The following is a 27,325-nucleotide window of genomic DNA, read 5'->3' as shown; positions in this document are numbered from 1 at the left end:
CCAAAACCTAGTTCTCAGGTGGCAATCAGCAGATTTTTTATACCAACTCCATGATACTCTGCATCCTGATTTCAAGCCAAGTCATAGCGACTGGAATGAGGTTTCCACATTGACTCGAATTCACTAGAAAGGGCCAAACAAGTCAGTTCCCTAATGCAGTCCTTGACCCCTTCAGCTGTGGGATTAGGGATATGTGTTGAGATTGTCTTTATTAACAGAACTCTTCTTCACTAATACAACTCATATTTTGTCCAGGGTGGCTCACAAATATCCTTCCCACACTCCCTTGCTGTTAGCAATGAGTATGTGACCTACTTCTGGCCAATAGGACATAAGTAGAAGTCTACTGGGTGAGGAGGCTTCTGGAAAAGCCATTGTTATTCTGATAAAAATGGAATATACTCAACAATTCCTGCCCTTCCTTTTCCTTCCTGGCTGGAAGGAGGACACAATGCATGGACACAGAACAGCCAAGGCATGGAAAATGTTCTTTATGACAATAATAAATGCAAAGAATGGTTCGTGAAGAACATAGAAGAGCCCAGGGCCCCAACTGCATCTCTGGGTTTGCCATACCAGAGTGGGACTTCCTAAGTATCCCCAAATTTTTCTTTACATGAAGAAAACACACCTTTTCCTTACATAAGCCAATGCTTTTTAGGTATTCTAGTTCATGAAGATGAATACAAGTATTATCTGATATTCATATTACTATCCCTCTTAACCACAATTTCTCTGAATCATCGTATCAGGCAAAGAGTAGGAAAGGTAATGGCATCTTCCTCAATGACATGTTGTCCTACCCCATCCCACAAACCAATCAAGTTTGCCTTTGCATCAATGTCCTTGAGTATTCATTCAACAGATATCGGTTGAGTACTTATAATATACAGGCACTCTTACAGGATTAAGTCTGCAGTGATGGACAGAATTCCCCAGTTGTACCCTTACTGATTTGAGCATCCAATAAGGAGTTGTTTATGTCAGGCTTGCCTGTTTTCATGCTGACTGCCTCTGTAAACATACCTCACTTTAAAGGGCGTGTCAGCAAATGCCCAAACCAGATGACACCATATGTGGACTGTCCCCTCCTATCTCCAATCCCCAGATGGATGGGCTGGACTATATAAGGGACTGGACACAGAACTTCTGTAGCAAGCTCGTTCCGGAGGTTCCCGATAGCAGACAACAGACATGCGCTCTGAAGCTTGCTCCTGCTTATCTGCCCGCAATGTTGCTCAGTTACGGATTCGTCACTGCACTGGAACTGTCTCTGCTGCATCGCCTTCCCTGAAGGTGGAGCTCACACGCCACCCCTTGAGAAGATGAGAGGCTGATTGGGACAGCCCAGATCCAAACCACCCTCTATGACCAGTAGGAGATGTATTCGTCTGTGATATGTGGGATCCATGCTTTGAGTGTGTGCAAAAGAAAAGTGTAAAATAAACCATGTGATTCATGCAACATTAAGGGTATAAAGTTCATTATTTCATCATCCTGCAGATCCAAACTTCCTGACCCGCTCACATCACTTACCTCCCTTCTTAAGTAAATCTAGATGCTAACATGGTATTTAATCATCTGTACTACAGCCTGCCCTAAAGCATTCTCTTCCTCTTCCTCCCTGAATGGTAAACTGTTAGCTGATCTCCTCCCCTAGACCTACAAAGTTCAGGCCAGTTTCTCATGCAAACTTTTGAACTCTTTCTAAGTTGGGGAAGGAGAGTATGAGGCTAGTTGTGTGAGTCTCTTAAAATTTAAACTGTCTGGCTGTAAAGAGGTCAGATTAGATGATTTCTAAAGATCCTTAAAGTAGTAAAATTCTGAGTTCTACATAATTCTCTCTCTTCTGCAGTACCATTCACCTTCCACCCAATACAACTTCCCATTAAGGAAAAATCTTGGACAATATAGAAATGTCACATTGCCTTTGATTACATATGTGAGACCAAGAGTATATTGGCCACTTTCTTTTCCTTCAAACACCAAGGTCTTTTTTACATATTTTTACATAAGTAAAGGAAGAATTCAATCAATTCCCAAGAATATAAGACAAATACCATTTTTGAGAGTGAAAGAGACACTGGCTTTAGGAATAAAATAAAATGCAACATTGGTACTTTTTGTCTTTATAATGCCCTCCCAAAACAAAGATCCCATCTGGCTCTCAAGAAAAACAAACAAAACTACATACCTGAGTCATAGAAATCAGCCTACCAATTAGGTCTTTGACAGTCTGGAGATGCCTACAGGTGAAACATCTGCCAGGAAGTCATTTCAATTGACTTCCTGTGTCTGGGCATAGATGCTCCTGGGAAATAGGGGCAGCTGACCCTTTGGTTGGTAGGTTTCTCTTTTCCCCCAAAGAGGTCTTTCAGGAAGGAACAATGAAATATCGACAGGCAATTTAACTCTGCACCCACTGCGATGGGATTTCTCAACCTTGGCATTATTGACATATGGGGCTGGACAACTGTTTGTTGTGGGAGGTTGTCCTCTGGAGTATATAAGTTGTTTAGCAGTGTCCCTGGCTTCCACTCCTAGATGCCAGTCACAGCACCAAAACTCAGTTGTAACAAATGCAAATGTTTCCAGTCACAGTTGGATATCCCAGGGGACACAAATACTCCACTGAGACCACTGCTCTCCAACAGGCAGACTCAGCTGTGCTGATTTGACTTGAGAGTAAACTTAGAGTGTGAGGTCCCATGCACCCTTGGATCCCATGACACACAGTTGCACCACCAGACACAAAAATGCACATGTTTACACTCACTATTTTAATTTAAAAAACAGCTCCTTAGGCCACAAACCATCCCATCTTCTCTACGCTGCACTCTCCTGATTTCTGTCTAGTTTACGGCAATGCCTCTTCAGCCAACTCTTTCCCTTCCTCTTACCCCACCTATCAAGTTCCTCAAATCAAAGACTCTGGACAGGTCCTCATCTTTTCTCGCCCTACACTTATGGCTTTAAATACCATTTAATCCTGATGACGCCAAAGTTTTCTATCTGGACTAGACTCCTACTCTGAATTCCACACTTGTATATCCAAGCATATACTTGACATCCCTTGGATGTCTCCCAGCATCTTACACTTAACACATTTAAGAGAAATCTCTTGCTTTTTCTCCCCCACATTGTTTCATTTCTAGTCATTCCCCATTTAAGAAAATGCCACCAGCATCCCTGAAGTTATCCAACTCAGAAACCTAGGAATGTAAGTTCCATGAAGGCAGAGAGCAAGTTTATCTGGTTTAATGCTGAACAACCAATGCCCGTAACTGTCCCCAGCTAATAGAACTTAAGAAATGTCTGTTGAATGATGAATGAACATCTGAAGTTACTCTGCCCAGAAAGCACTCTGAACCAGATGCAAACTGTCAGGTGGACTTAAGGAGGAGTCTTTCATTACACTTAGCATTTCAAGGCCATCACCAGTCGCACAGAGGCGCTGACACTCTCAAGATGGGCTCTGTCCAAAGCTGTCCCACACACTTGGCTCCAGCCCTCATATAATGCAGAATGCCATTTGGACTGACACAGGAGGAAGGCTTGGTCTTTTCAGTCTGAAAATCAGGCTCCATGCCTCATCTATCGAGGACAGAAGCTCCAGGTTCCTCCCTTTGCTAATCAGACCGACAGCCAACTTCAGCCGGAGTCAGGATGTTGATGTGTGGTGCCAGAACCACATGACTTCAAAATGAAGCAGCTGCCAAGGGAAGTAGTAGAGCAAGAGAATGAGACCAACACCATCTGTCCTGAGTCAGAGGTGGGGCAGGAAGACAGAAAACAGCCCAGGAAATACAAATACTAATACACAGTATGTTCAGGATTTTCCTTTTTCTTATTCTAATCCTTAGTAATAGGACTCATTTCACTACCCCAACTAGAGGCTACAAAAAAAAAAAAGAAGAAAGAAATGATGCTTCATTGTCTCAGCTGATGATGTGGCAAAGCAGACACAGACTGGTGACTCCTGCATCAGCTCCAGCACACAGATGTGTTGTTTGACCTGCATGGCATTCCTCTAAAAGTTGGATTACATGCTGAAATTCCCGAACTGGAAAATTATATATATATATATATATATATATATATATATATATATATATATATATATATATATATGCCTTCTCTTGTAAAATTAGAAGGAGGTCTGGCAAGTCGAAACCCATGTTCCCACCTGCTACCATCTGCTGGGCCTGAACGGGCACTGTGGATCGTGGACAGCATATGTGTCTCTCATATGAGATCCCTCATTTCCTACCTGACCCCCTTCACTCCTCACAAGACCTTACTGGCCCCTGAAGGCATTTGAATGTGTGACCCCTGCTTCTCAAAGTGGAAGATTCCTTACTCTCCTGTCCTCATATCTCCAAAGAGTGTCTGTCAAGATATCCATCCCCTTGGGGAGAGCCCCAAGTAGATGATTTCAACCTCTAACTCCACCTTTCCTTGCTACTCCCTTCAAGGTGAGAGGAACTGATCTGATTGGCAACATTCCTGAGGATTTGCTTTCCAGAGTCATCGGACTCAGTTTCCTCAAAAGCAAAGAAAGGGACCTAACACACGCTCTTTCAATGACCCCCACAGATCTCTGACACAAGAAAGCCAGGATTCTTCTCTGCTTCCCAGCATCCAGCACCCCCAGATCAGGCCACCAGGTCCTCCCAGGCCCCCTCCTGTGAATACTTCTTGATTCTAAAGCAGGCAGCGATCTTCCACTGAGCTGCTTGACTGGGAATATTCAGAAGCTGCTTTCCCACCCCAATGCTCTCAGTGCATGGTTCAAGACCTAGGTATTGGAGAAGGTAACAGAAGACACCAGATCCAAGCTGTGCTGTCCACCAGTATGGTTTTACCAGGGACCCCCAAACTTTGGGAAGTGATGGGCCTCAGTAATAAATTATACCTCATTTCTCCATCTGGCTCCATATAAGTGTTCTCTTCTCACTGGTATAGTAGAGGAAAGTTTTCAGAATTCTTGTTCTCCAATATGCCTCAAAATAGAGTCCTTACTCATTTTGCATCTTCCCTGCATTCACATCACTCGAATATTTAGGAAGTATGTTTTTGAATTTTTGTGCTTTTAAAGGGTTTTATCATATGCATACCCTAACACAATTATCAAAATACCATTCCCCCAGGTTCTTCAATCTCATGGAGTTTCTCATATTTGAAATTAAGAAGCATGTAACTTTGATGTGCAGAGAAGCAACTGGATAATTAGGTGCTTTCAGTTATTAGGGTATAATCTGAAGGTGCATTAAAGTGAACAGGGTCTATAAGAGGAGCAAAGATTTTGGTAATGTCAGTGAGTTTCAGAGTGGCTGGTGATGAACCAAAGGAGCCGATGAGCTTAAGCTAGGACTTCCTTGAGTGAGTCTAAGATTCTCTGCATACCTACATTTCTAATGAGGTCTTCACTATACCCACCAGTTTTCCCACCATTTAATTATAAAGAAAATCCACAGCTTTTTCACAATTCAGATTCCTACCACAATTTTCTTTAGTGTTTTTTCTATTTAATTTATATCTACTTCCCACAATGGTGAGCTTCTGTAACCCAAATATAACAAAACTTATTCTTTATCTGATTAATTTTCATATCACTCTTCACATACCTTTTTTACAGAATAGTAACTTATAAGTTATATCATCACCCTGGAATATGCCTTAAGTTTTAAAGATCAGAAGCTTGAAGACTAAGCATAAAACCAATGAAAACAAGCCCACTTATGAAGGAAATTTAAAATTGCCTGGAATCATCTCTTTCCACAAGAGATTCACAGCAAAACGGCCAAAGATGGCCCTCCCAGTCAAAACTCCTAAACTGGCTGGAGGTCACAGTGAAAAATGTAGACAGTATGGACTGTAGCAAAATGCCTACTTACAATGACAGTTTTGGATGAACACCTACAATGCCCATATTTTGGTGTCTAAATACCATTCCCTGCTAAAAGGAACCTAGGCTTTTTGCAGAAATAGCTGGCTAGAGGTCTGGGGCAAAAAATATACAAGATGAGCCTGGTATGTTTTATACCATGAAGAAAGGAAGCTATTAGAATTTCATGGGGTCAAGTCAACAGGATCCAGAGGTCAGCCTAGCCCAAAGGGGCTCCTACTGACCCAAGATGCTTTAGTCACACAGAGGGATATTAGTCTGCCAATTACTTATCTATTGCCTTTCAGCTCTAAGTTTACCCTTTATACTCTGTGTATAATCCTAGGTGGGACACTGCACACCGAATTTCACAAACTCCTTTGCCAGCTGGCTTCCTGTTAGGCTCTGCTAATAAGAGAGAGGAAGGGGTATAACTCTCAGAGGAAGGGATAGGAAAGATTCTCCCTGTTTTATTTCTATCAGTATCATTCCAGCAGCAGTGGTTGGCTCCAATCTCCAGCTTCTTTCAACACTCCCAACACCATGTCTGCAGCCCTTCTTCTGAGCAACTCAGTCTGGTAACCCTACCTCTTCTTTTTCATCCCCTCAGGGATGTAGCCACATCTCCAAATTACAGATGAATGAAAAAAATCTACTAATGGTTTGGACATTTTGTTGGTCTTTTCTAACTCTAATGATATTATCTTATAAGTCATGAATTCTATTAACTGTTCATTTATATTGTGCTTGATTATAAAATAACAGTAAGGAATTTTTCCTTAACATTTGATTAAATGTTACTATATATATATATATATATTTTTTAATCAAACATGATAACCCATGGTTGGGGGTGGGGGATTGTTTGCATTTGGGCATACAGAGCTTCATTTTTATTTAGACACCTCGAAGACATTGGCATTGGCTGTATTATTCACCAATAACACTTTGTCCTAAGTGGCTTGTCTTTTGGTTTTCCCATTGTCTAGTGGTATGATAAAAAAAAAAAAGGTGACCTCATTTTAAATGGCTTAAATACCAGCTTTTAAATAAAACAAGAAGATGCCTTACAAGCTTATTTGATTACACAGCTATCTACTGAGGGAAAGTGTTGGGTAGTGTTTTCAAACACAGGACTAAATTGCTATGCTTCTTACAAAAGATTAGAAAGACATTAAGATAAGGTAAAATCTGCAAACGGTGAATCAGTTCCTTGCTCAATGTCAAGGACAGGCTTTTGAGTAGTTGTTTTGTTGTTGTGTAGCTATTTCTTTTCAATAAAGTAACAAATTTCAGTAACAAATGCACGGCCAAACTAGAGACATCTTTAGTACTGTGAGAGGTCACCGCAATGGAAATGGCAGGTAAGAGTTGCAGGAAGAGGCTTTGTCATGGAGATTATGGGTTGTCTTTGATTCTTAGTGCATTTATACATGATAAAAAGTTAGACTTAGTAGTTTTAAAAATCATTAGCTGAAGTCTTCACTGCCAAAATCCTATAATGAGCGCTTCCATAGGCTGTGTGACCCATAAGCAATGTGCATGCTCTAATAAAGGGTACTGTTGTCAAAATTGCCCCAGAGCCAGGCTGCACTGCTCCGCTTCTCTGGCAGCTTCCACGGGCTTCTGGCCTCTGTGGGCTAACCTGACACGCCTCAACAATCAGGAGATAAACCATTCTATTTCCATCTACATGTCCTGAACTGTTACATTAAGACAAAAAAGAGGAAGGGTCTGGGTACTCGACATTTCTCTTGTCTCAGCTGTCCTCTAATCAGCTATTAAATAAGACAGAGTGGTCTTTGAGATTCATAAAAGTGAGGATAAAAATCTTCAGCATCTTAACCTAAATGTCCATCAGTAGATGACTGGATAAAGAAGATGTGGTACATATGCACAATGGAATATTATTCAGCCATAAGAAGAAAACAATTCCTACCATTTGCAACAACATGGATGGAGCTAGAGGGTATTATGCTCAGTGAAATAAGCCAGGTGGAGAAAGACAAGTACCAAATGATTTCACTGACATGTGGAGTATAAGAACAAAGAAAAACTGAAGGAACAAAACAGCAGCAGAATCACAGAACCCACGAATGGACTAACAGTTACCAAAAGGAAAGGGGCTGGGGAGGATGGGTGGGAAGGGAGGGATAAGGGTGGGGGGCAAAAAGGGAGCATTACAATTAGCATGTATAATGTGGTGGGGAGTACGGGGCAGGCTCTACAACACAGAGAAGACAAGTAGTGATTTTACAGCATCTTACTACGTTGATGGACAGTGACTGTAATGGGGTTTGTGGGGGGGACATTGAAGGGGGAAGCCTAGTAAACATAATGTTCTTCATGCAATTGTGGATTAATGATACCAAAAAAAAAATCTTCAGCATCTTCTCTTTGTACTTTGTACGACCACAGCCTGGTTGCCTTGAAGACAGATCCCAGTTGAGTCTCGGCTCACTCTCCATGTTCCGGCCTCCTCTTCAGTCCTCGGAGGGACAAGCTCTTTGCTAGCACAGATTCCTGACAAATTCTTTTCTTTTCTTTCCCCTTTGTTTGGAAATCTCTTCCCTAGTTATTTGTAAACTGGCTCCTTCTGATCCATCAAGTCCCTAAAAAAAAAATCTGTGTTCTCAGGAAGTGTCCCCTGACCACCCTATCAGAAGAGTTCCATTCTCTGTTCTGCCACAGCAACATATGCTTTCCCAGAACACTACTCACAATTTGTAATTCTACATCTCGGAGATCATTTGATGAATGCCCATCTTTCCTGCTTGATGACTAGCTCCAGGAGGGAAGGAACCATGGCTGTCTAACCTAGGGGTGGACAAACTTATTTTGTATAAGACCAGATGATAAATATTGTGGATGACAAAGTCTCTGTCAGAGCCACTCAACTCTACTCTCGTAGTGTGTAGTGAATACGAGAGTAGACGACTCTCATAGACGACTCATAAATTAACAAGTCATAGACGACTCATAAATTAACAAGTGTGGCTGTGTTCTAATAAAAGTTATTTACGTAATCAGGTGGCAGACTGGATTTGGCCTAGTGGCCATAGTCTTCTGACTCCTAGTCCATTTTTACATCCTCAGTGCCTAGCATACCTATAACCTAGCAAGTGAAACAAATTATTGGATTAATGAATCACTGAAGGAATGAATAACCCCACATTCAGTGTAGGCTAGTATTTGGATGAGCATGGGCTTCAGAGTTAGAATCTTCTCCATATTGAGCTCAAAGTCCTATAACCAATTTCCTTCCTTTCTTTTCAACATTTCCCAACCTGACTTTCATTTACTGTTGACAAGTCACTCTTCTTCCTTGAGATTCACTAAATCTAATATCAGAACTATTCTTTGGCTGTTCAGTCAAGTCTATGATTCATCTTCCATTTCCCTGGAGTGAACATGAACACTTCACTCTTATCACTTCTACTCCACTGTACTCAGCAATAAGCTGTGTAATATGTTTCCAATAAAAAGAAAGAAAATAAAGAAGGATTATGGATTCTGCATATGTATATTGGTACATCTTTTTTTGGACAGCAATTTGCCATTATCTATTAAAACTGTAACTATGCCTCCCTTTCAACCCAGACATTGTTGGAACTTCCTCATAATTCATGATCCTAGGATCTAATGGAGTGTCAAGATAGAGGGTAGATCTCTGTGACTGGCCAACTCTCCACACAGACTACCAGTGATACCGTCATGGTCTTACCATTGGTATACTTTAGGTCTCTGTAGTCACCAAACCAGGCTTAGGTAGAACTCTTGTAAGGATGGCTATAGTCCTTCATGGTAGGCAGCTTCTGCTATGGTTCCCAATTGTCCCCACCTCTTAGACTCCACCTCCTGATATTCAGGAGTAATCCCCTCCCTTAAGGGTAGACTGGACCTAATGACTTGCCCTAACAAATAGAATATAGCAAAAGTGATAGATGTCACTTCCAATATCCAGTTACCAAGGTCTGTGACCTCTGTCTTGCTAGTGCTCCCTCTCTGGCTCTTCTCACATCCTCCGATAAAGCCAACTGCCATGATATGAGCTGCCCTATGGAAAGACCCACTTACCAAGGAACTGAGGGTAGCTGCTGGGTAGCAGCCAGAGAAGAACAGAAGCCCTCAATCCAGCAAGCTCACAAGGAAGTCAATCCCTCCTTGGAGGTGATCTTGGAAATGAATCCTCCCCCAGCTAGTACCGAACTGACCACAGTCCCAGATGACACCTTGATTGCAGCTTTGTCAGAGACCCCAAGCCAAAGGATCCATTAAGCCAGATTCCTGAGCTGTAGAAACTTGGATGGTATTAATGTTCTGCTGGGTTTTAAAAAATATTTTCCAAGCTGTTTGCTTGAGTTCTGCTTTTGTACCAATGCAATAAGCTTCCAACCATTTATTTTTTCTTTCATTCATTTAAACAGATGTTTACTGGACCTATAAAGTGCAAAGCACCGTAGTAATTGTACCTCATTCAATCTGTACATTTGCTCTTATGTTCCTTTTCCTCTGATCAGAGCCCTTCTGTTATCCTTGCACATGATGCTAAAGGTTTACTGTTTTAAGCCACTGTGTTTGGAATAATTTGTTTTGCAGCAGTAGGTAACTAATAGATACTCTCTACTGAGATGCCAGCCAGGCATCCTTGTCTAGGGTCTTGATGCCACCCAGTTGCACTGCAAGGAAATTGAGCAGACTTTCCTTCCCACCTATATCTGAGGAATTTTCCTTGCTAGGGATAGGGGGACCCCCACTCTTTCCTTGTTTATCTGAGCACCAAGCACAGTCATGCCACAATACTGAGAACTTTACTCAGCATATCTCATTTGGTCCCCACAGCCAGCCTATAGTCATCTCCATCCTATGAGAAAACTGAGGCCAATAAGGTGCACAGCTAACAGTTTAAACCAGTTTACAGTTAGCCAATAGATTATCAATGCCTGTTCACCAAACTGTATTCAGTGAGGGTTTGGGACAAAATTTAAAAACTATGACTGAACACCAAAGGAGCAGCCCTTGAAGGAAAAGTACCACAGGCTTCGATGTTAGAATAGAGAGACGTCCCCTTCGGGACCTGAAGTTTGGAAACACAGCATTCACTTCTGAGAGTTTACAGCCACTTTCTAGAGTTTTCCATCTCAGAGCTAATCCCTTACAGAAAGAGAACCAGCATCACTGGCTCTGAACATGCCCTCTTGTGCCTCCCAGAGCAGCAGTGGTCACGGACCGCAAAGCAAATCCCTCTAATGCATTGTGACTCGGGGCCAGGGGATTTGTCCATCAGCCCTGGTCCCTCATTGTCCCTCTTCGTCTCCCTTGTCAAAGCCATTTGACAGCCATAGCAGCCGAGACATTCTCTTTCTGTTTGGATTTGGCTCCTTCATGCTTCACAGTCCCCCCACCATGCCCTCATCGGCTGTCCATTCCATTCGGCCAGCAGCCAGGCTCTCAAACAGGTCTTATTTCTTGTGTTTGTCTTATCTGTGGTCCTTGTTACTTGAATCTCTCGCTTGCACTAGAGGGTTGATCATATATCCATTTGGCCGCCTCCACTGCCTCCATCCGTCTTACTCCAGCACACCCACAGCCGCATTCACTGCCTTCCGGCTCCTGGTCTCGCTCGTCAAGCTTACCCTTCATGGCTGTCTTGTTCCTAAGACGTGTCATTTACTTTGGGTCTTTTTAGCAAGGCACACATTTTCTTCTCGGGATTTTGTCTCCCTTTAACAGTTTACTTCATTCTTTTCCTTTTTCCCCATTTTTCCCAAAGATCCCATCCCTGGTGCTATGAAGATGGGTTTGCTAAATGTTTTTTTCTACTCCCTGCGCCTCTGTGGTTTACCCTGAATCACGAGGTGCCTGACTAGGAAGACTAAGCACGCCCCTAAACTGAGCAGGGCCGCTGTCTCAGAGAGGAAACTATCTCCAGCATCTAAAACCCTACACAGCTGGGGCAAGAATAGCGGGCAGCCTCCCAGGAAACATCTCCTTCACCCACAGTGGGATCACTCACCCCCTGCCCAGTGGGAAACGTGCTTCCAAGACAGATGGAAAAGCATCCATGATCCTTTGCCAAAACCCTCAGAACATCTCCAGTCCTCCTGCATGGTTGGGTTCCTTCAGAGCATGCTGGGGAGGCCTTTGGCTGATTAACACATGAAAAATGCAGACCCAGGGCCTTACAGAAGTAGGAGAAAAGCAGGGCACTTTTCCTCCTAACCCTAAGAGCTCTGCTAGCTGCAGATGGCCTGGGGCAGAAAGGAATGCCCTTGTGCATCTGTGTTAGGGGCTCCAAGCTCTGTTTGGAATGCTGGCTCTACCAATTCCTGCTTCTTACTCTTGCTCAGCTCCAGGATTCTCATGTGTAAAATGGAAACAATGATCAATTATGGGAGGAAATGAGATCATTGTTATAAAGCAGAGTGACTAGAACATCTCGGTATAATAATACGTAAAATCAGTTCTAAACACTTCATGTGAGTTAACACAACCCTTTAAGGAGATACCTCCTATAGCTCCAGTTTATAGATGAGGAAATGGGGGTGCAGGGCAGATATAATAACTTTCTCAAGGTTATACAGCTGGAAGGTGGCTCCATCAGGATGCAAGAAAGCTGTCTGAGTCAAGAGCCATCATGTTTAATCGCTCTGCTATTGTGCCTTCATCTGCTCTCCAGCCAAAGGTGACCTTAGGCTTGGCAAAGTCCAGGCAAACATTGGCACACTGCCAGTTTTGTTTTTTTACATCACTTGATTCAAATGTTCTGCCACTATCTGAACATTTTATAAGCCTATTATTAAATTCTTTTTTACTCATTATGGTATTTTTTTAAAACCATCTTGGTTAAATTAACCACATCAACCATTACTCTTTTTTTGAGTTCCATTTGCTGGCTGCAATAATAAGTTATGTGATCAGGGCAATGAATAATAACACTTACGGGCTGGAATTTCTCCCAGTCTAAGGGATCAATATTGTTCAGTCATGCCTAGTGTTTGGCTATTGCGACTAAGTCCAAGCTATGCATGCTTTATGCTTCTTACATAGAGTCTACTGGATGTTACTTGCTCTCACTAAATATTTTTCAATATCCAAATTCACAAGTACTACAGATAAAGTTCTCTGCCCCATACTAATTATGATTCTTTGGTTGCAAGTGACAAAAACTAAAGTAGAACTAACTTAAGCCAAAAGCAGAGGAGGGAAAGACTAATCATATCAAATGTTGGTGAGGATGTGGACCAACTGGAACCTTCATAAATGATACACCACTATAGAAAGCAGGAAGGTGGTTTAACAGTTTCTTTAAAAGATAAATGTACACTCATCATAAAACCCAGTCTTTCTGTATCTAGGTTTTTACACAAGAAAAATGAAAGCATATGTCCATACAAAGACTTGCTCCCAAATATTCATAGCATGATCATTCATAGTAGTCAAAAACTCTAAAGAGTAAATGTCCACCAACAGTTAAATGAATGAACACTAGAATATTTACTCTTCAAGATAAAAAAGAATGAACTATTGATACATGCAAAACAACATGAATCTCAAAATAACAGTGCTGAGTGAAAGAAGCCAGATCCCGCACCAAAAAAAAGAATATATACTGCATGATTCCACTTATGTAAAATTCTAGAAAATAAAACGAATCTCTGTGACAGCAAATTGGTGGTTGCCTGAGGTTAGGGGTAATGGGAAGGATTACAGAGTCTTGAGAAAACTCTGGAATGCAATGGATAAGTTCATTATCTTTACTGTGGTGATGGCTTGATGGGTATATATACTCATCGACTTTCAAATATGTACAAGTTATTATACATCAATTACACAACATTAAAGCTGGGAAAAAACAAGGGAGGAGATATTGGATCACAGAGCCACATGCTTTTTATCAAGGAACAGATAAAATCAGTGACAAGTAGAACCAGAGATTCTAAAACCAACATGATACTTTGTTTCTCATGCCTGGGTGTCCCTACAAGGTGGCCTCATTCCATTTGCTGTACACAGTGGGAGACTTCGTGGTCGGCAGCTCAGGAACAATCTCTTAAGAGCTCAGTTATCAAAGAAATAAAGAGCCTTGTTTATAACAGTTCCAATTTGAAAACCCGAAGGGAGGATTCTGAATGGCCAGCTCTTGTACTGTGCTCTTCCCCCAAGACCAGTCACTGGGATAAAGAAAGCAGAGATGTGATTGGCCCAGTTTGGGACCTCACGCACCTCTGGTGTCAGCGGTTGAGTCTATTTCCAGAAGGAGCCACAACCCAAATACATCCACGAAAGAGAATCACTGTGAGTCAAGAAGATATTATAATTTTTGTCTATTCTACCCTCATTAGAAGAGCTAAAATATATGCATTTAAATCCATGCAACTTTTTATGGTTGCTTTGTATAGACATATGAATGAAGCAGAAATGTCTTTCCCTGCAACTATGGGGTGGTCCAGATTTTTATGTCAGGTCTGGGAGGATGTTTTTATATTATCATATAAGAATGATCTGGGGAGGCCGTGAGTTAAACAGAACAAATACATACATACATAGCACATGAGTCTTCACTCCCTACCTCCTAAGTTCAAGGTAGGCATTATTAATAAATCCGAGCACTTCTTCCCCCAGAACCTGGACATGCAAGTTGTCAGACATCCCTTACTAATTCTCAAGCAAGTCCTCAGACATCCCTTACTAATAAACCCAGTTGTCATCTTCTTCGTAAGTGGCCTCTCAGTTTGTCTATGGGTGGGGCTGCCTTGAATTTCATTCTTCTTTGGAGAACCTTCCTCCTTCCTCATGATCCTTTCCTATTTCTTCAATAAGTCATTCTTAATCCCCTGCCTACTCAAGGATCCCAATGTATGGCCCCCTCCAGACATCACCATTTATTAGCTCCACAACTTAGAGGAAGTAACATAAGCTCTCTGCACCAGCCTCTTCATTCATAAACTAGAGGTAGTCAAAGCAGCCACCCCACAGAGTTGGTACAGTGATTAAGTAAGATATATATGTAGATTGTTCAACATAACATCTGACATATAGAGAATGTTCCCTAAATGCTAAATGCTATTCTTATGCTAGATCACCCCTAGTTCACCCTTTTGGGCCAATCAAACCCAGTGTATTATTCTCTAAACTACTGACCATTGAATATTTATCAAATACTTAAACTAATCTAAGTTTAAAACTAATAGTCATTCTATATTCTGTACTAATTTTCATTCCATGTTCTGTACTAATTTAAGTTCAAAGTGATCTTAGTTGTAAAGAATCACTAGGATGGGCACTGTGGGTAACCACAGAGGGAGAAATCCCTGTGAAGGTAAAAGACTTTAGGCAGCCCAAAACCACACCCCAGAGAGCCACTTACTCCATCTCCTTGAATGGATTTTACTGGCAGTCATTACATTCATTTTCTATGCTAGGTAAAAAATTGCCACAAACTTAGCAGCTAAAAGATATACATTTCTCCCCATTTCTATGGGTCATGCTTTCAGGCATAGCTTAACTGGGTCTCACAAGGCTGCAATCATGGTGTTGGTGGGCTGTGTTCTCATCTTGAAGGTTAACTGGGGAAGGATCTGTTTCTAAGCTCCTTTTGGTTGTTCACATAATTCATTTTCTTGTGGCTATCTGCCTAAGGGCCCAAGTTTCTTAGTGGTCAAAAGCTGGAGATGGTCTTCAGATCCTAGAGTCTGGTCCCAGTTCCCTGTTATAGGGCTCTCTCCATGGATAGTTCACAGTGTGGCTGTTTGCTTCTTCAAGACCAACAAGATATTCTTCCTAGTGTGTTTCAGTGGAGTCTTATATAATGAGATATAATCATGTGAGGAGTAGCCCATCTCCTCTGCCATATTCTATTGATGAAAAGCAAAGCACAGATACCAGCTGTACTACCGGGGAGAGGATTACACGTGGTGTAGCACCAGGGGGTGGAGACCTTGGAGGCCACCTCAGAATTCTGCCTACCACCATGATGAGCGGGAATGAAGAGGGAGGGAAGAACTCAAGCCTTCCATACTTTCTCTCTTATCCCATTAAACTCTCTCCCCATTTTTCCCGCCCTCTCTATTCTGTTCCATGTGGCTAAAACAAACACCCTTTATTATCCTTTCTGGTAGGAGACTTCTTTTACAAGCACATTGATAGTTCCCCTTAGGACCCATGGTTTACTTCAACGTAAGGAGAGTGTATTGGTTTCCTATGGCTGCTGTCAGAGAAATTACCACAGACTTGGTGGCTTACAATAATACAGGTTTATCCTCTTGTAGCTCTGGGGATCAGAAGTCCAAAAGTAGCTTCACTGAAGTAAAATGAACATATCAACAGAGCCAGGCTCCCTCCAGAGGCTCCACAGAGTGGAGAATCCTTTTAGTTGCCTTTCCCAGCTTGTAGAGCTACATTCCTTGCATTCCTTGGCTTGTGGCCTCTTCTCCCATCTTCAAAGCCGACAACAGCCTAGCATCTTCACATTCCTCTCAGCTGAGGTTGTCATAGCACCTCCTCTGTAGCAAAATCTCCCTCTGCCTTCTGCCTACCTCTTCCAAGTGCACTTGTAATTACATTTAGGGCACACCTAGGTAATTTCGGATAATCCCTATTTCAAGAATATGCTTCAAGAGCATTCTTAATCACATCTGCAAAGTCCCTTTTGCCATATAAGGGAACATTCATAGATTTCAAGGATTAGGACCTGGATATCTGGGGGGCCATTATACAGCCTATGACAGAGGGATTTATAAGCCTTTCTCTTAAACTCTAGAGAAGAAAGAGTGGCTATGGTGCAGAATTGTACTGATCTGTTTTAAGATAACTGTCATGTCGGGGAGAGAAAGCCTGGTATTTCACCATCCCCAGTTTAAAAGACCTCCTGGCCCAAATTCCCATAGAATAGAGAGATACATACTTTGTGAACTGCACAGAATGCCAGGTATGGAATCAGAAAACTCTAGCCCTGAAAGAGCCCTCAGAGATCCTCATGCCCCATCCTCCTACCTTACAAATGAGGCTCATGGGGGAAAATCAGACTCCTTAAGGTCAGATGCACAGTTTGGAAAGGATTTGAGGGAAGAAACCAATCCCAGACTCTTTCCATGCACCATACTGCTTCTCTACTGGAATATTTGGGAGGTGTATAAGGTATTTCCCTCAACTTGACTATGAACTCCATGAGGACATAAACAAGGTTCATGTTACAGATTTTTTATGCTGTGAAGTTGCAGCAAACTTACTTTAAAGTTTAGAGTAAATATTTTAGACTCTGTGAGCCACATGGTCTCTTATTGCAAGTACTCAACTCTATTGCTATCCCACAAAAGCCATCAGAGATGACATGTAAATGAATGGGTACGGCAGTAGTCCAGTAAACCTTTACTGACAAGAACAGGAAATGGGCCCCATTTGGTCTGTAGGCCATAGTTTGCTGACCCCTGGCATAGGTAACCACCAACATTAATAAAGGATAACTATATGATAAGATCTTGACTTGTATTGTCTCCCTTAATCCTCACAACCACATCCCACATGGCAGGCATTATTATCCCCACTTTATGGATGAGGAAACTGAGGTGGTAGCTTATCAAAGGACACATAATAGGTGGCAGAGCTGGGATGAGAATCCCGGTGTCTGTTTTTTACCTCTGGATTGGTGGTCCTCCACCCTGGTTGCGATTAGAATTGCTTGAGGAGCTTGTATATAATGTCAGGGACAGTAACCCATCTCAGGCCACTTATGTCAGAATCTCTGGGGAATTGCTCTGAGCATCATATATTTTTAAGTTACCCCTGCAATTCTAAAGTGTAGCCAGGGTTGAAGACTCCTGCTTTGTTGTTCTGAGCTATAATGTTTAATTGTGGGTTTAACACAAAAATAATGAGGATGGGGAAGACAGAGAAGGATAGAGGATGAAGGAAGGAAGAGGAATACAGTCAGGACACCAGTGGCACATGGGAACATCCCTCTTTTAAAAAATCAAGGTATAAAAACCTCAAAACATACAAAATTGATAAAGCAGGAGGATGACTAATTGGTATTACAAAAGGAATTGTCACTTGTGTATAAGAATTCCCTGCCAGACTCTTTCAACAGATACTTCCCTTTGGGTGGCCCAGTACATATTCAGATGCCATAAATTGCTTCAGAGAGTCTGGGAGGTAGGGGTGGGGGCAGAGGTCTTAAACATTAAAATGTTTGGTGCCACCACTAGCTGATGATTAGCAGAAATGAAAATCAAGAACATCTCAAATTACAGCATGGAAATGAGAAAGCGTGTCTTAATCACCCAGATTTGGGACGTGTCTCTCAACATTGCTAGCTGCACCTGTATGCTAATGATTATTGGAGAAATTAGCTCCAGAGTAAGAGAGGAGAGGAATTAACACCTGCCCACAGGGCCTCTGACACCTACCTTTAGGCCTCAAGTCCCCACCTTCTACATAAAAATAAATTTTCCCTCAGAACCCCCAAGAATGGATATAATTGCTTCCCACTCCATCCTGGTTCTTGATGGGGAAGAGAAAGAGAGTGAAAAAAATATGAAAATGCTGCCATTTCAAATCACTGAACCTAAATAGATTGGATATGTCTCCTGTCAAGGATGAATTAATGCCTTAGGCCATTAAAATTCTTGTCATTTTTGTCAAGAACTTTTATGACTTCTGATTTCACATTTAAGCAGGACGGTGGGTAGAAAGAGGCTAATATAAGGCTAGAAATAGCAATACTCATGTCCTTCAGATTGTAAGATTTAGCAAGAAAATGCACAAGATGCCCAGTTAAATTTGAATTTCATATAAACAATGAGAAAGTTTTTAATGTTCCAAATATGTAATGAGCCATAGTTATACTTTAAAAGTATTCGTTGTTTATCTAAATTCAAATTTCACTGGACATCCTGTATCTTATCTTGTATCTTAATGCTTCTCCAACTCACACCTAACTAACTCCTTAGTTCCAGAATAAAGGCACATTTTGAGCCTGTATTCATTTGATTGCTGGGACTGGCCCACTCTAGAGAAATTCAATATGGCTCCATTAGCACCATGTCATAACAAGAAAAAATGTTACAACATTTCACAAACTCCCATCTGTTGAAGACAGTACAGCCAACATTTGCAGTGCTTCCATTGAGGTGGTAAATGAGGGTCAGAAGCAGGGTGTGAACAAAAATAGACTTACTCCAGACCCCGTGGGTGTATGCAGTGAAAAATGCTCCTTATAGGGTAGTCATAGGCAGTTCTAGAATATTCTAACACATGTCGCCACTTGCTCTCTCCTGTACATCGTATTCTTGCATGCCCCCGTCCATCAAAAGCAGATGGCCTACTGGGCCAAGTCTCTGTCAACACATCCTCCTGAAGGCAAGTGATGTGGGTCAACTAGGGGCCTCTTGGGTAGGCGCCTTCCTCTCTTGTCCTCAAAAGTGGCTAGTCTAGTTTGCTGTCATAGCTGGGTCCCTCTCTGTACCTCCAAAAGGGGGAAAGTCCCCATGCCACTTGCCATTGCCCACGTAAATCTCAACGGTGCCCCAGTTTTTCAACTGCAATATGGGAATTACAGTTTGGGGGATTAAAGGATCAGAGCATGAACAATACTGAGAAGAGAGCCTGGCAGGCAGTAGGTGCTCTACAAATGCTGGTCCTAATGCACATCATCAGGGTTGGGGAGCTTAAACAACTAGGTCTATATTTCTTTTCCCAAGAAGCTGCCACCCTGAATGCCCCATGCCAACTGGTGCCATTTCCCCAAAGACGTTACCAGAGAAACTAGACTCTCCCATTATTCTCTTCCCAAAGGGAGGGAGAAATGAGCCTGCCGATAACTCTGCCATGTTCCAGGATCCTTGCTGAGGCCTCTACAACACTTTGGAGACAAGCAGATGTCCACTTCACACACAAGAAAATCTGAAGGGAAAAATGTCACAACAGCACTTTTCTCTGCAATGTATGAGCCTCTCACTGTCTTGTCTTGCTAAAAATGAAGAGCGAGCTTCTGAAAGTGATCGTTTCTTTTATCAAGAAGTATTCTTGCAGTAGATGTTTATTCTTTGGAGCAGCCCAGCATCCAAATCATCCCCCCTATTTAATTCGACCTACACTTCGTAAACACTTACCACATGTTAGGCCCTGTTCTAGGACTGTGGCTTTAGCAAACAGCAAAGGAAACCAAAACCCCTGGTCTCGTGGAACTCAGATCCGAGCAGGAAAATGTAGATAGTAAACATTAGAGATCAGTAAAGCATATGTTGGATGGTATGAAAACTGCTGGAGAAAATTCAGAGGGAGAGGGGTAGAGAGCCCTGGGAGGGAAGAGAATGGGTGGATAATGAAAAATGCTGCCCTTGCAAAGATTTCTACAGAGGTGGAAGGGATGGGGAGCCTATCCCTGATACCTGGAAGCAGGTACCTGGCTGTGACTGCAGCTTGGCTGGTAGGTGCCTTTCTCCAGGACCTGGAATCTGAACAGAGGGTGCAAAGCCAGCAATCCTCAGAACTACTCCTGTCGCTGAGGCTGGCTTTGCAGTGCAGCTGCAGCATCACAAGTATCCGGGGGCAACCACACCAGCGGGGACACCCCAGGCTGGCATGTCCTGACACCATGTCCTGGCCAGGCTTGGCCCCCTTGCTTCCTATTTGTTTTCCAAACCATAGATCCTTTTCTGCTTAATTCTACTGGTATCTGTCTGTTATTTTGTTTGCAACCCATAACTCAGACCAGCACACTTCTGCAAGAAAAAAAATCATCTGGATGATACGCATTGGAGTTTAAGGGATACTTACATTCACACATCCACATCTATGATAAAAAACAGCCCAGAGAAACATTAGCAACCCATCCAAGTTGTTATTGTTTTTCCCTCCAGGGAAGTGACACATATAATGAAACAGTCATCATCAATTATTACTTGTTCTGGGAGGGGTGGAGGGGAAAAGGAGAACTCTGCCCCAGACTTCAATAGTTTAGGCACAAACAAACAGAAACCAGGCAGAGAAGAAGATCTTAAGCTCCTCTCTCCCCAGTAATGGGTTATCTTATGTCTTATATGGTTTCGTGGGGTCTCTTCCCCCTGAAAAGCCAAGAGTATGCCTTTTTCCTTCTGCCAAAGACACAAAGAAAACAGGACACCAAAATAGGATCTCTACAGTGGGGAAGGGAGTGAATTTCCTTCCCATTATGGGACTGCTCAGCAGGTAAATATTGATTACATTTTCTTGGTGCCTCAAATCATTATTTCAGATACCCCTGCCTGCTGCCAGATATGAATTTCCCCCCCGCCATCACCGTGGGAACATCAGCTAGAGTGAGGAGGAAATTTTCCCTAAAGAAGCCTGCAGAAAGGCTCCTTTAATTCTTTTAATTATGAGCATTTAATTCACATTCCCCAGTACTCATGTCCTTGGGAAATGACAGCAAGCATCCAGGCTGAAGATAATTTTTTACCTGATGCTGCCTGTGGTTCAGGAAAACAGAGCGCTGGCCCCGACCCAGAAGGTAGGAAGGATGCCAGAATCTGGTGGATGGTTGGAAAGCACACCAGAGACCTGGTGCTGTTAGTTCTCATATGAATTATTGATGCCACCTCAGGGATGCACTGGGTAGCAGAGATGTCAGAGGTAAGAAGACAGCAAGCATGCTATCCTGGAACCGGCAGAGGCTGGTGATTAATCCTTCAACCCCAGGCATGGTGTCAATACTGTTGCTGGCATACCAGTGGGCACCCGCCATCAAACCCGTCTTAAGCAGAAATACACCACAGGCAAGGTTTACACACACAGCCCCCAGAAGTCCTGCCCTGACACCAGCCCTATGGTCATGGGTGGGAGACAGGAATGAATGTTGAGAGCCTTGGCCCCATATACATCTCAAACCTCCAGCTGCAGAGCCTGGGTGCGTGCCAAGTTCCAAATGCTCACTGTAGAACTGCCTAAAAGCAGGAATCCAATGGAAGAGTTACCCCTATCTTAGCCAGGCCCCCTCCAGAAGCAGATTCTGAGACATGGGATTAAGTGTAGGTTCCTTATTTGGGAAGTGGTCTCAGGAAACTCCACTGGGGTAGTGGGAAAGCGAGACCAGAATGGAATAGCAGCGAATACAGATTTTTATAGAAAAGATGTGTGCTCTGGGCAGCTGAAGCACAGTCCCACTGGGAGCTCCAAAGCACACACCTCAGAATTAGTCTGCAACCAGGGACTGGAAGGCTGCCATATTTACTACTTCATACTTCATTGGGCCATGAATGGGATTATGTCCCTATCTTCCACTGGGTAACTTCTGGGATGTTAACTCCTTGGCACTTCCAAGGTGAAGTAGGAGGATGTGACTGGAGTACTGTGGCCCCCAACAATTCAATTCTGAAGATCCTTGGTCCAAGCTCTCTGTGGAGACTGTGACCTACAAGCAGTAATTCAGTATAGCCAGAAAAATCCTAAATTGTGCTATGGAAAGAGAGTGTGAGCCACTTCAACTTGTTAGCCCAGTGCTTTTATCTGTCATGTGGGAAAACAATGCCTCCCCTATACTTCATAGGCTCATGAATGGGATTATGTCACCATACCTCCAACCTTCCTAAAACCACTTAGTGAATTCAAATATGTTTTAAGATGAAAACCATAATCCATTATGTGGTCCACAAGACCTCTAGGGTCCTGTTCTCCTTCCATCCACATTTCTTCCATCACTGCCCATTTCTCAAACCTCCTCTCATGTAGCCCCTGTGACGGTTAATTTTATAGGTCAGCTTGACAGGAACACAGGATGCCCAGAAATTTGGTCAGATATTATTCTGATTGTGTCTTCAAGGGTGTTTTTGGATGAGATTACTATTTGAATTGATAGACTGAGTAAGGCAGATTGCCCTCCCTCGTGTGGGTGGGCCTCACCTAATCAGCTGAAGGCCTGAATGGAGCAAAAAGGCTGACCTCTCATGAATAAGAGTGAACTCCTCCTGCCTGACTACCTTGAGCCAGGGCATAAGTTTATTTCCTACCTTTGGGCTTGTACTGAAACACTGGCTTTCCAGGGTCTCCAGCTTACTGACTGTAATCCACAATTGCATGAGCCAATTCCTTATAATAAATCTCTCCAGATAGATATATAGATAATAGATAGATAACATATATTTATATATATCACATACAAATATTTACGTATGTGTAAATATATGTTTACATGTATGTATATATATACACATATACGTGTGTGTGTGTGTGTGTGTATACACTGTTGATTCTGTTTCTCTGCAGAACCCTGACTAAACCATACCTCCTTGTTCTCTGTGTATAATCTGCTTCTTTGAAGGCCCCTCACTCCCTCCTACCAAGTGTTCTTTGCACATGTGGGCTCCTCTGCCAGGAATGTGTGCCATCACCACCAGCATCATTATCACCATGCCTCACCCTTGCCTTCTTCACTTACACCCAGGTAGAGTTCTCAGAGCAAATATTACACCTTCAGAGAAGCCTTACTGGATGTAATTCTGGGGTTCAGGTTGCAGTGTTTCCTGTATGCGCTAAGGCAACCTTCTCAGAGGACAAAGTAGGAAATGCATCAGAAGCATAACAAATAGGCATGCTCTTTGACCCAACAATCTGCACCTAAGAATCTGATCTAAGCAAATACGTCAGATTCATGCAAAGAGATCAAGGATGTTTATTTCAGAATGGTTATATAGGAATAACAGTGGGAGGGAGATAGAAAGGGAGGAAGAGTAGGAGGAAGGGAGGGAGGGAAGAAAGGAGATGTAGACAGTAAAAAGGACCAGGGAAGAAAAGAAACAAACATCCAACATCAGGTGACAAGTTAAATATGTTATATATGTATCCATCCAATTGAATACTATTCAGCCATGAAAAATTATGATGCATAGATACAATTATTGACAGGCCAATGGTTCATGATACATCACCAATCTGAAAAGCAGGTCACAGACTAATACGTTCAGTAGGTGTGTCCAGCGGGATCTCACCTGTACTGTGTGTGTGTGTGTGTGTGAGAGAGAGAGAGAGAGAGAGAGGGGGCTGGGAGGAGGAGGTGTAGAAACAAAAAGGTTTAAAAATATGCAAAATTAGTGTCCCCCCCCCCAACCTTCCTCATCCTCCTTGGCTTCTGTGTTATCTAAGTTTTCTACATCAAACATAAAATTCTCAATTCTGGAGGAAAAAAATAGTAACTTTGACATACCTAGCTATCTGAACAAATTGCTCTCTTAATACTCTGCATTTCTTTTCTCTGATGGAGGAGGGAATGAAAGTGGTGTGGCTGGGACTGATCACAGGTGAGCAAAGCTACCCAAATCAGGGGAAGTTTGACTGCTAGTCCCCACCCCCCTCCTGCTTCCAACTTTTCTCCTCTCCCATCCCCCTTTCCTCTCCCCAAACACAACTCACTGTTACCACCAAGTTCCAATCAAATCTAATCAGAAAGGAAACATGGAAAATCAAATCTCAAAACTAAGAGGTTCCCTATCTTTCACACTCAGAGATAAATGTTCAAGGTTACAGTTACTTTGAGGTGCCTGCGTCCCATGTCATCTACTCCCCTGTCAGAGCTGTCCTGAGGAATTACAGTCTTTAAACACGGAGCCCCAAATGCTCGAAACCAAAAGGAGATAAGCATATGTTTGTGTGAGCTGAAAAATTGTCCTATATGGAACAGAGTCAAAATAAATCAATAAAAGCAGTTGCAGAGAAACTACAGAGAAAAACTGCTAATTACTGGTATTACCATTGATATCCATTCATTTGAGACTTTTGTTCAGCAAAGGCAATTGTCCAGCCCTGTTATATAACCCAAATCAAGAGAATTTACAAAGAAAGAAAAAAAAAAGTCTCAGCTCAAACTCAGACAAAAGGATGGGAGGAAACTGAGACAAGTGATATTTTCTGGGGATTTACTGAGACAAATCAGCTCAGAGAAGAATATGAACCTGCCCAGTTTCACCCTAGCATCAGGCATCCTCACATGGTTGTATTGTCCACATGTAAATTTCAAGTTTGAAAGAGCCCAGATAGAGACCCTCTTAAGAGACTTCTCCACAATCAAAAGGTTTCATCCTTATCAAAAGGGATTTCTGTTCTTAGTTCGTTCCTTTGAAAATATATATAATAAAATACCACAGAGCTTAATGGTTGAGAGTGAGTATTCTGTAGTCCCAGAGACTTGGGTTCAAGATATGTTTCTGCCCCATCAGAGCTCAGTGACACTGGCAGATTAGTGAGGGTTTCTGAGCATCTTTCCTCATATGTTAAATGAGTATAACACTAATTTCTACACCTCAGACAGATGTGTAAGCCAAAATCTGCATGAGGCACTCTACCTGTCAGTGTCAAACTGGGGAAGAGAAACAATTTGAGCATTTCAAACAGCAGGATTTTAATGCAGGTGACTAGCTGTACAGGTGACAGAGGACCGAGATGCTAAATGAGACAGTGAGGCCATCCTACTTTTCATGGAATATCTTTGAAAGTCTAGACTGATCCAGCAAAAAAAATCCATGATGAAGAAAATAGCAACATTTTAAATAAAAATAGGTTCGATCCTCGCACTTGTCCGACTCAACCCCACTTGTCTAATCCTAGTCCTGGCCCTGCCAGAGATGAATAAAGAGCAGGGATCCACTGCAACCCCTAGGGCAAGGGACAAAGGGAGAATTGTTCCTGGAGCCCAGGGCAAAGGCTGAGCCTGTCCTATGGGATCTGGAGCCACACAGGAGACATACCACTGCAGAGATGACAGAGGAGACAAAGAGAGGAAAAAATGTCACAGCTTATTCCTTCCTCCTGCCTTCGGTCTCCTAACAGTGCCTCCCATGGGCCAAACCAGCTATAACTCTGTTGAAGTGGGAGCTAGCAAACCGCTCTGTGCCGGGGGAGGGCAAGGGATGGGTCTGAGGCTAAGTGGGCCCAGGAGGGCCCAGGTGCTTCACTCAACTCCTCTTCCACCTAAGAGCTCAGAAATGTGAGGCTAGTGTCTTCCTGAGTTTCATTTCTAGAGGAAAATGAGCCTGTGTATTGAGGCTGCCACCAACATGATGACAAATGATGACACCCAGCAATGAGCTCTGGAGGGAAATAAGGTTTTGTCCCATCTATGTCATAGCCCATGTCATTCTCCACATAACGGGGTTGGGAGACGAGGTCCTGCAGGCACATCTCCAGGCATAATGGGGAGTGACAAGGACTAGAACATGTGACCAGTCCTGCCTGCTCAGGGCTCATAAAGTTACCAAATCAGAACTACCCAAAAGTGAGTGCCTTTTACAAAGACCGGCAACCAGAAAGACACTCATGAGAAGAGAAGATGTGCCAGTAGGAGGCAGTCTCCTCCCATGCTTGTTCTCAGGACCTTTGGCTCTCAGAGGGAGGAGGTGAAGGGCAGGAGGTGGCAGGGAAAGCAAATTCTCCACCCAGGACAGAGCTTCCCCTTTGGCAGTTGCCACAGGATGGGGAACCAGGGTGGCATAAGATGGGGGAGGGGAGAAAAAGTACAGTTGGAAGAGGGTGCAACGTGGAGGGCGAGGGTCAGGAACATGGGGCCGGAAGTCAGACCGGTGTGAATTCTGGTTCTACCCTCACCTGGATTGTGTGACCTCTAGCAAGCTGGTGAACCGCCCTCAGCTTCGAGTCTCACTAGCATGAGGATAATCACGGAATCTGGCTCCAAAGGCAGCTGCGTGGATTGAGCAAAATCATGTCGGTGGAGAACTCAGAGTTCCTGGCTCAAAGCAAATGCTCGATAACTAGCAGCTGATAATCTCTTTAAAATAATAATAATAATTGTTATTAGAGTTGATGAAGAGAATGGAGGTCTCCACTGCAGGAGGTGTTACAGGAGCTCAGTGACCTCTGGGATACGTAGGATATCATGTTCAGTGATTTCTGAGCTTGTGACCCATGTTCAGCGGGATAGTGGGTGTCATAGACAGGGAAGGATTGCAGTTCCCCTCAGGTAGTATCAGTAAGACAGAGATGACAAGAGACAGAAATAAAGATAGCTAGAGGCAGGGATAGAGAAGGAGACGGAGATGGAGGCCATAAACATAGACACAGATGAAGGTTGATACAGGTACAGGTATAGGGAAGGCAAAGCTGTGGGTGTAGGTGTAGGTGTAGCTACAGATGCAGGTGTAGATATAAATATAGGTGTAGGTACAGGTAGATATACATACAGCTATACATTATATAAAGTGCGTACTTTAAAACTTTAAAGAATCACACTAAATGCTAAACAAAAACAGTTATATATATATAAACCACACACACTCAATTACAACCAACCCTCACTTCCAATTAAGTGTGCATTGAGCAAACACTATATGAAAGCCACAGCAGTAGGCATGACAGGTGGGTTATGTATAAGAACAAGACATGGTTTCTGCTCCCATAAGCCCCTCCACCCGGCAGAGGAAACCAACATATATGAAAGGAAAAGTGCCTCTCCCT

Source organism: Manis pentadactyla, chromosome 10, assembly GCF_030020395.1.
Source record: "Manis pentadactyla isolate mManPen7 chromosome 10, mManPen7.hap1, whole genome shotgun sequence".
Lineage (NCBI taxonomy): Eukaryota > Metazoa > Chordata > Mammalia > Pholidota > Manidae > Manis > Manis pentadactyla.
The sequence above is the reverse complement of the archived record's forward strand: the minus strand, read 5'-3'. Positions refer to the sequence as shown.